The sequence below is a fragment of the Epinephelus fuscoguttatus genome, linkage group LG4 (assembly GCF_011397635.1).
Source record: "Epinephelus fuscoguttatus linkage group LG4, E.fuscoguttatus.final_Chr_v1".
In the NCBI taxonomy this organism is placed as follows: domain Eukaryota; kingdom Metazoa; phylum Chordata; class Actinopteri; order Perciformes; family Serranidae; genus Epinephelus; species Epinephelus fuscoguttatus.
Window position 1 is genome coordinate 12,834,522 of NC_064755.1, and position 10,338 is coordinate 12,844,859.

The following is a 10,338-nucleotide window of genomic DNA, read 5'->3' on the forward strand; positions in this document are numbered from 1 at the left end:
ATGTTTGGGAGTTTGAGAAATAGGGGAGAATTCACAAACAATGGTTTGATATCCTACAAATTAGCGCCCTTCAAATGGCGTTACGTACGTAGCATAAAATAATGTGCTTAACACTAAGTTATGTAGATTAGGTTCAGGCAAGTAAAGTTACTTTGGTTAGGTTTAGGAAGAGAATCATTTATGTAGTAATTATGTAGCTTAAAATGCCTCAAAGGTCACTCAGAGATCACATGGTTCCAAACACTGATGTCCTGATGGAAAGTCCAGGGGTAATGTTTGGTGTTTTGTGACCCATCCACCACCCCCAACCCACCTTCTTAAGGAACTGCTTTGTTCTTTTGTCCCATCAGCACATTGGTCATGTGATCACTGTCTTCCCAATTGCATGGGTTATCCACAAATTACTGGCTCATGATTAGGTAGGATATGTAAGAATTTTGGTGCATTACATTTCATAGGAAAATGTGCAAACAGTCCTTAAAAACAATATGGGTTGCAACACCTTTGTCTCAACATCTATAACTCACTGAATTGTTATATTAAAGCTCTCAAACTTTGACACAAAGTTACCTTTTTTGTCTCTTACAAATAATGTTTCTTCACCAACTACATCGTAGAATTCATTTATTAATGCCAAATGCAATTTCACGTGTTAAAACCTGCCTCACTACCAGGGTAAGCTGTAGCAATAAGAGTGAAGAATTAAAATCAATCGATTCATTGATTAATCAATCATTTATTTGTCACATGGAATTATACAAGGTACAGCTCCGGTGAAATGTGATCCCATCTGCTCCTTAAACTTTTGCACTGTAATTTAGTGTAATTTTTTTTTTTTTTTTTTTTTTCTTCTTACATTGTTAGCTGCTGCTTTATAATTGTCCATGTTTCCAGAAGGTTCTGGTAATCCATGGTTTCTGGGTGTGGACTGATTTAACTGTCCACACATCCCAACCCTAACAAGTTGGTCACATGGTCGTTCCTCCCAATCATACACAGCCCTACACCACCGTCCAAAGCCAACCACAAAAAACACCATCAACACTTGCAACATAGACATAAGAGCATACATTTAGCACAAATTTAGCAGAGCTGACAGAGAGGCGTCTGGAATTGCTGTACCGCATGACACATCATACAGCCAGCCGCAACTTTTAATTACAAAATGACCGAAAAATAGGCTATGCAAAAAAACTAATACGTGCAGTGATAACTAATTCCTACTAAGATCTAACTTGCTAACCCATCAGGTACCTCAGGTACTGCTTTAGACAAGTAACCAGTCTAAACATCTTATTTCTGTGCATTGGAGACCTTCTGCTGCTTTGACAGCCCACACAGGGCAGTTGTGTTCATCCTCTTTCTCTCAGGTTTTGTAATTTCTTGCAGTATCTGCTTAATGTCACATGGCAGATAGAGTATTCTTTGGGGACAGACCTTATGTCTTTCCAAGTCTCACCTCATCTGATGCAGACCTATGTGTGCAAGCACACCCTTATCAGTTTTTCTCGACAACTCTCTTGGCATGCCGATGAAGATAGTAAGATAGATTGATAAAATGTGTTTAGTAATCATTGGGGTTAACTAACCACCATCCCCGTTAGCAATTGTTTAGCTAGCTGTAGCAGCATGGTGGTTGAAATGAGATGAAGGGACTAATGTCTAATCTAATACCAATTACCTAATTCTAACAACAATATTGATGGGGTACTAATCAAAATACAGGCTTCTTTAAAAAACAAATCACTTTCAAACCTGAAAATAAGTATTTTGGCTGCAAAATCGGCACACTTAATTACAAAGCTATGGAATTTTACATGCAAGGTCAAGAAGGAAGTGGTCATATATGAAATTAATCTCTCAGGTCATCCCCTCTTGGTTTAAGTGGTGTTGTTCCAACCTCCATGTTGGTACAACCATACCTGCTCTCCCCTATGTTTATTTGTGCTCTTTCTTGGAATTAGATGAAAACATCACTCATATCTGTTTTTAAATGAAGCTATAGCTCAGAGATGTTTAGCTTACCTTAACTTGGTGTATAGCACTCTCGCCTCACAGCAAGAGGGTTGCCAGTTCGATCCCGGGCGTGGGAGCCGTTCTGTGCGGAGTTTGCATGTTCTCCCCGTGTCAGCGAGGGTTCTCTCCGGGCACTCTGGCTTCCTCCCACAGTCCAAAGACATGCAGATTGGGGACTAGGTTAATTGGTAACTCTAAATTGTCCATAGGTGTGAATGTGAGCGTGAATGGTTGTTTGTCTCTATGTGTCAGCCTTGTGATAGTCTGGCGACCTGTCCAGGGTGTACCCTGCCTCTCACCCGATGTCAGCTGGGATAGGCTCCAGCCCCCCCCCCGCGACCCTCAAGAGGATGAAGCGGTTAGAAGATGAATGAATATATATATATATATATATATATATATACAGTGGTGGAAAAAAGTTTTCGGACACCCCATGCATTTGTGAAATATTGCATTAAGAATCACTCTTAGGTCTTCAAGTGCAATTTCTTTTAGTACTGTCACAGCCAAAATACTAAATAAATCCTAAAAAAGCCATTAAAAACTTAAAATTGATTGGTTCCATAAAAATACATAAGAAATTTTGAGTATTGGGTCATTTTGGTACCAGTGATGAAGGTCGTTCTTTTTATTAAAAGACACAAATTTTGTTGCCCAGCTTCGTGTCTACATAAAGCCAGCACAATTGAAAGTTCTTCAGACACAAAAATGGCTAAAACAAGGAACCTAACGCAGGAAACACGCCTGAAGATAAAGATTCTCAGCCAGGAAGGGTACAGCTGCTGCCAGATAGCCAGGAAGTGCAGATGCAGTCCTTCAGCAGTTGGATACACTCTGCAGAAATACAGACGAACCAACAGCTTGGAAGACAAACCAAGATCTGGGCCCAAGGGTTTCTTCAGCAAGAAATGACCGCATCCTGATCCGCATGTGCAGGCAAAACCGCCGAATGACATCACAGGAGCTTCAGCAGCAGTGGTCAAACCAAACTGGTGTCCAGTGTTCCACCCGCACTGTACGTGGCCAACTTTTAGATCATGGCTTAAGGTCCTACAAGGCTATCAAAAAGCCCCTGATCAATGAGAGACAGAGGTTTGCCCGGCGTCGTTGGGCCCAGGCACACAAGAACTGGACAGCCAGGAATTGGAAGAAGATTTTGTGGTCAGATGAGTCCAGTTTCCAGCTTTATCTTCCTCCTACTAATGTGAGGGTACGCAGAAGGCCAGGCGAAGCATTATCTCCAGCATGTACAGTACCTACTGTCAAGCATGGTGGAGGCAGTATCATGGTTTGGGGATGCATGAGTGCTGCTGGTGTTGGTCATCTCACTGTCTGTGATGGCACATTGAACCTCTACCAAGTATTGTACCATTCTCGAAACCCACATGCTCCCTTCTGCGCGTGCACTGTTCCGTCGAGGTGAAAACTGGATGTTTCAACAAGATAATGCCCCTTGCCACACATCCAAGGCCAGTAGAACTTGGCTGCAGGAGCACAGTATCCAGGTCTTAGAGTGGCCAGCTCAATCCCGGACATGAGCCCCATTGAAAATCTGTGGTGGATTATCAAAAGGTCTGTTTCAAAGCATAAACCAAAGAATTTAGAAGAATGAAAAGCAGTAATTCAAGAAGAATGGGACAAGATTACCCCTCAACAGTGTGAAAGGCTTGTGGGGAACATGCCAGCCAGGATTAGAGCTCTACTACGTGCCAATGGCAGGACTACTAAATATTAATTTGATGATGTGATGGTTTATTTATTTTTTGTTCAGTTTTGAACACATTCTCTGTTATTTGTTGACTTTGATACCGACAATGTTGAGAACTGACATATTGAAACTGTCAAGAATTTAGTTTTGTTAGTTTTTCTTGTAAACAATAAACAAAAAAATATAATTTGTATTTATTTGTATCTGTCTAATGCAGCCACACCTTTTGAAACACAAAAAAGATTTTTCCACAAATATTTCATGATAGTATTTGAGACTGTGTAAAATTTTTGTCCGAAAACTTTTTTCCACCACTGTATATATATATATATATATATATATATATATATATTATATAAATATATTATATTTGCATGTTACTATAAACTGAATATGTTGAAATGTTACATTGTGTTTCATTTTTCAATCTTATTTTGTGACAAAAACATGTTTAAAACACGGCTGGTCTTGAACAGGCTGTTGGTGAATGCTGCTTGGCAACCATCTGGCCAAGGTATCACACCATCCACTGTCCCCTCCTCATCCTGATGAGAGACTCAGCTCGTAATGTATAATCCAAACTAGTTCACTTTGGAAATGTTGATATGATATGTATGAAACATACAAATGTAATGTATCTGTGGTTTGAAGAAACACACAGTGTCAACATTTTATTCTGGCAATTCTGGCAAAAATTTGACTCCAAATGCGATAATGCATTTGGAGTCAAATTTTTGGCAACTTCATGAATGTATTTTTGGTCTCGACCAACTGTTGAGGGCAATATCTGACTCTTTAGCTGCTAAATGTTCCACTGTGTTGACAAACTAGGTGCTAACTGTGTCCATCTGCTGGGCAGGTGGTGTATGGTAGGTTTTTAGAGAATTTCACTGAAAGCAGTTGCCTGTTGTGGCTGGAAAAGCGCTATGAGGGCAGTAAGAGTAAACTCAAACAGTACAGTTGAGATGAAACTTGTTTAAAATCTCTGTAAAGCCAAGGGAAGCTGCAGATAATTCTCTGTAGGTTCATCAGGTGACTGTTTTCACATTGTCACATTCGCCCTTTTTAAACAAAGATCACGCCATAAGGCTACAAAGTCCCTTGTTTGTGCTGCCTTTGCATTTTTACACAGAACCAAACATCTGCGCTGCTGAAGTGTGTGGTTTTTAGACAGCATGCCGGCATCCCACAATCAAAAGAGGCGTGACAGGCGTAACATGTAACACAACAGTATTGGCTCCTAGTGTGTCATATAACATACACATCAACAGCAACAATGGCATTAACATGGCACTAACAATGATTTACCATCCCTGTTACACGACAGCTGATCTCTTCCTTTCCTTGGAGGGTAACAAGCTCCTGGATCTCATTGTTTTCCCAATTTGGAGACATATTTGGTTACTTTTCTTTCTTTTTTGCTAACTGCTATCAGCTTTTTAGACATCCAGTTGTGGGTCACACACATAAAATGGCTAAACATCACACCCGGGCCACCCATGATCCCGTCCTGCCAGCTGTCCCAAAATACAGAAGTCGTTTTGGTGCTGTTACTACCTCCGATGCTGCCTTACAGGCAAGACAACTCTGTCCCCCCATTCTACAATTGTACCTTTTATAGAGAACTGCAAGGCTGCATAATGGTCTGAAATTCCCACCTTGAGGAGGCAGTGTAAAAGGGGCTATTGTTTCCACGTTGTCATTTGATAGATTTTTACTCTTAAAAGACAAACAGACAGACAGAAAGAAGAGTCGCATCAATCTCCACCTCTAACTCTTGGAATGAAATCAAATGAGAGTATATTCCAAGATGTGGAACTATTTCTTTAAAAAAGAACTATTATTTTCCCCATGTTCAACCTGAATTTATAGCCACTCTTAAGTATGAAAATTTCTTATGACAAGGATGTAACTGATAAAACCCAATAAAGCATATACTTAATGTCTTTTGACTGATATAATCTTCTATACAAAATGGCAGTGACCTAGAGTCATATCAGCTTAACCCAGCTTTCCCACATCAGCCAGGGTACCTAAGTTTTCTGTGAGATGAAATCCAAAACACTGAGGTAGTTACCTTTCCCCTTGGTTTGCATTAAGATTGTCAGTTATATTGTCTTTATCATGCTTTATCTTTTCATCTTGACATAGTCCCAGTGGCCCATTAGTGTTCATTCCTTACCACCAAGCCAATATAGAATGATTCAGGAAGAACATATGAAAGAGGATCCTTGAGGGATGCAGGAAAAGGAAGTACTATAAAAATGATCAATACTGCCCTTTTCAGTTGCAGAGAATCCTCCTGGATTGACTCGAGCAGTCTTTCCTTTTGGTTGAATGTTACACAGCCACAGAGAGTGTGTTCTGCTTAATAAGTTATATCTTCAGTCTGCTGATTTGGCTTGACCTTGGTTATATCGTTCAAGCGGAAAGGCACACATGCGAAAAGATGTGACAAACAGCCACCAGGAAAATCTATGGTCGAGTAAATTGCACATTCAATTGTAATTGTAATACTCTAAGGGAATGCCACTGTACCCTCTAATCTTGATGAATCACATTGTAATCAGTGCTTAACGCAGGGATCTTCAACATTTTTCAGGCCAAGGACCCCAAAGCTGAAAGATAGATGAAGCAGGGACCTCCTACTTCATTGTACAACAGGACTGCACTTAAAATGATTCTCTGAATATTAAATATTTTTGGGTCTTCTCTAATTTGTACTTACCTGTAGCTGCTAAGTTAGCAGCAGTTGTAGCAAGGCTGGGTGTGTTAGCCTCACCTTCTGTATTTTTGCCAGTGGTTTCTGAGGTGGATGGTGTAAGGATTTCTTGCTCGAAAAGTTACAAAACAATCCACTGTAGCTCACAAGAATGTCCGAACACGTGGAATAATAATACAGCTAACTGGCCAATATGTTTCAAGAGTAAGTAACTGCTAGCTAACTAGTACACCTTGCTATTATGGATAGTTGTTGTGCAGTGAAACAAAAAGGCACTGCACACTGATTTAGAGTTAGCTAGCTCAAATGATGACAATGACTCATGGGTAACAGTTTGACTATCATTAATGTTGTATGCTATAAATTAAATGGGAATAATGAGTAGGCTGATTTATCTCTGCTAATAAAGTGGAGCAGGAATGAGTCCTAAAACACGAAAATGAGTCAGCATTTTAGCACTTTTGGTTAGATGCCTGAAATAAGGTCTGTTGTTAATATAACCTTAAGAGACTTCTGTGTTTTGTTCTGCAACATAAAATATGTCTGTAAATGTCCTATTTATGAATTTTGAAGCTTTTGTGTGTCTTGCTAACAAGTGGCTAAATGAGACTGCAGAACGTCATCATGCAGAGCACAGTTTTACATCCTTTATGCAGTGGCAAAGTTAAGTCATGTGACTGTAGTGTAGTTTGTTTATAGCCTTGTTTATAGCCTAACATAGCTTCTAACTTATGGCAATTTCATTTACTCTTCAAAAATCATTCAAGTGGTATTCATTTGTGAAGATTTTGTGGCTGAAGAAAAATGCGTAAGTATAATAAACATTTGTTTGCTATAAGACTTTTTTTCTGCAATAATCCAAACTCTAATGGTAAAACCTCATCGTTTTTACATTCACGTTAATGTGTATTTTATCACACATTATAATATTTGAAAATAAATAAATGAATAAATAAAAACTTATATTATCAAAAAGTAATTTGGCAACTCTCCCTGCAGTAACTTAAACTGAAATAGACATCATTTAGGTTCCCTTCACTGTACAATGGAGTTAGAACAGTAACTGTAACACAGCTCAAAAATATCTTCAGCTGAGAAAATCTGATAGTGGTCCTTGGTTTTTCATGTTTCAAAATTTGGAGTTCACTAACTTTATTCAGCGTATTGTTCAGTCAGTCATAGAGTCACTATAGCTCTGGGGCAACTGTTTAAAGTAATACCAGTGTTAAATGAACTCTGGTGGATGTGGACTGTATATTACAGACATAAGTGATTTTGTTGTGTAGACAAATGTCTAAAGTAGCAGCAGTAGTGGCAAAATGGAAACATCACACTCCGTGCTGTCCCTCTGCACTGCTTACTGGACAGACCAACTGTAATCTGAGCCATTAACTGATTGCGGATTCCTCTGTGGAGACAATACCTCGCTGTTGTATACGCTTAGGAGAGCCAGTTAACACCCTCCAGCTTCAGGAGCACTGCTCTGCACCACACATTGTACCACGACCAACCCATCATTTGCAATGTGTGCTCCATGCCAAAGTAATGTGTCTGTAAATGGAGGCATTGAAGCCAAATTCCAAATTAACTGACCTGAAGCAGACCAGGGGTATCTGCTGCTCCCAAGCACCAGAAGCTTTAAGAAAATCTGGACTTAAGAGGCTGCCAGAGAAACCATCTGTGTGCTGTGACTACATAAGCTCTGTCAGCTGTGTTGTCACCCTTATCTCTGCACCTCCATCTTAGCTTCAATATTTAAAACTAACTGAATGCACAAGGAAACAGCGGATGCCTCTCTCATTTACAAGATTAGCATTCATGAAAGCCAGACTGTTTAATCATAAATAATAAATGAATCTGGAAAATCTAGCTCATCTAATGTGGTCAAAATTTAATTCTTGGAAAGTGTCCTCTTTAATTTTGTCAAGAAACCTAATATAGAAAAAAACAATGGAAGCAAACACCTCATGCAAACCATATGAAGATAACAGCCATTTATTTTACTATTTCAATAAGCACTGTCACATGTTAAAGACATTTATCACCTATGAAACTGAAGGTATACTAACAGTTAAGTTAGTGCAGTGTTACAGTAGCTGTTGTATGTCACTGCCATTATGGCTGATTATTATATTTTGTGGATGTAGATAACTCCTCATAAAACTCACCATTTAAAAAAAAAGTTTGATGTGGTAATTTGGTATGACCTTGATAAATATCATTATGCCAAGCTGTTATAAAATTTAGATTTCTGTTAATTAAATTGCCCCATTTATATTATTAAGAAAATATGCATTTTTTTTTTAAGTTATAAGACAGCTATACCTTAAACCAGTGGTTCCCAACTGGTCCAGCCATGGAATCCAGATTTCTCCTGAGTCATTAGTTCAAGGTACCACAGTTTAATACATTTCAGTGTCATACTTGTGTTTGGCCATGTCTTCGAGCTAGTTTGCTGTCTCTGTCAAGTAGCTGTCCATTAATCATTCACTCTACAGCAGAAAATAGCATTTCAAACTAAAAGCTTTGTGCTGAAAATTTACTGTACTTAAAAATAGTGTTGTTTTTTTTAAAAAATTCTTTATTTATTTTTATTTTCTTAAAAACTTGACACGTTTGCGAGTCAGTCATTCAGAATGGGCCTGCGACCCACCACTTGGGAATCACTATCTTACACTAAGTATGTGAATATTGTAGTAGCTACTCATGGGAGGTTTTCCTCACCCTGCACCTTGATTTCCATTGTTAATTGCATATCACCTGATGAATCTAACCTAAATTAACAAAACCTAAACAAAGATATTTGTTGTTAGTCAACAATTCATGATCCAATTTAAGACCAATATATAATTATCTCTTTTAAATGGGACTTGTACATCACTCTAACCAACAGCACAGGTTCTAACCATACAGTCTGCAGTTGTTCTAACCAATAAGTCTTATTACAGAGAATTTGAAGGTACATGCAGTGTGGGATGAGGTACCATCTCGGGAGGTACAATGTCTGGGTATGTGAGTGAAGGTAGTGCACCAGGATCTGTATTCCAGCCTTGGGCTGACAAGTCATATGGATCTATGTTGTTTATCTTTAGTTTGTCCAAATAGTGTTGCTTGACCACTGCAGCTGACACAGATAACACAGTGCAATCCTCAAAAGATGGCGGCAACATCCAAAAAATTCTATACATAATTACATACATACATGAACTGAGTTGTTGAGTAAAACACACCCAGGGCATCCCTGACTCCCTGTTTCTCCAAAATACTGAGCATTTGTTCTGCTGTTTTTTTCCCCCATTTCAGTATATTCAAAAATATATTGATTTATTTATCATGTGGTTTTTTTGTTACATTGTGACAATGCGACATCAATGTTATTTAACGGGACTGTCAAATTATAAAATGTAATCATTATAGCCTAATCTGAATGAAAGAAGATGGAAAATAAAGTAAAATATAAAATACACAAGTAGAACAAGAAAAGATAAACACAACAATGTAAAATGCAGGGGTTCATGTATCTAATGTATTTATTATTTTTGTCAATATGAGAGATGTTTTCAATGCTTTTTATTTTTAGAAGTCATTGTATTGAGGGAGTTTTAAAAAAAGAGAATTTATGAATGTGAAATGGACCAAACCCTAGACTTTTTGAGATCATTATCTGTAAGAAATGAACCAGTAGCCTATTTCAATCAAGAACCAAGACCAAACCTTCTTTTGTGCTAAGCAAAACTTAAAAATGAGTAATGCAATATCTGTCCAGACCATATTGGAATAAACACAATAATGACCTCTTATTTTGATCCCTGACAAAACAATGTTTTAACTTCCCACTGACCTCACCAGAATCTTCCATCCATTGGAAAAAGCGAATTCCCACTGACTTCTC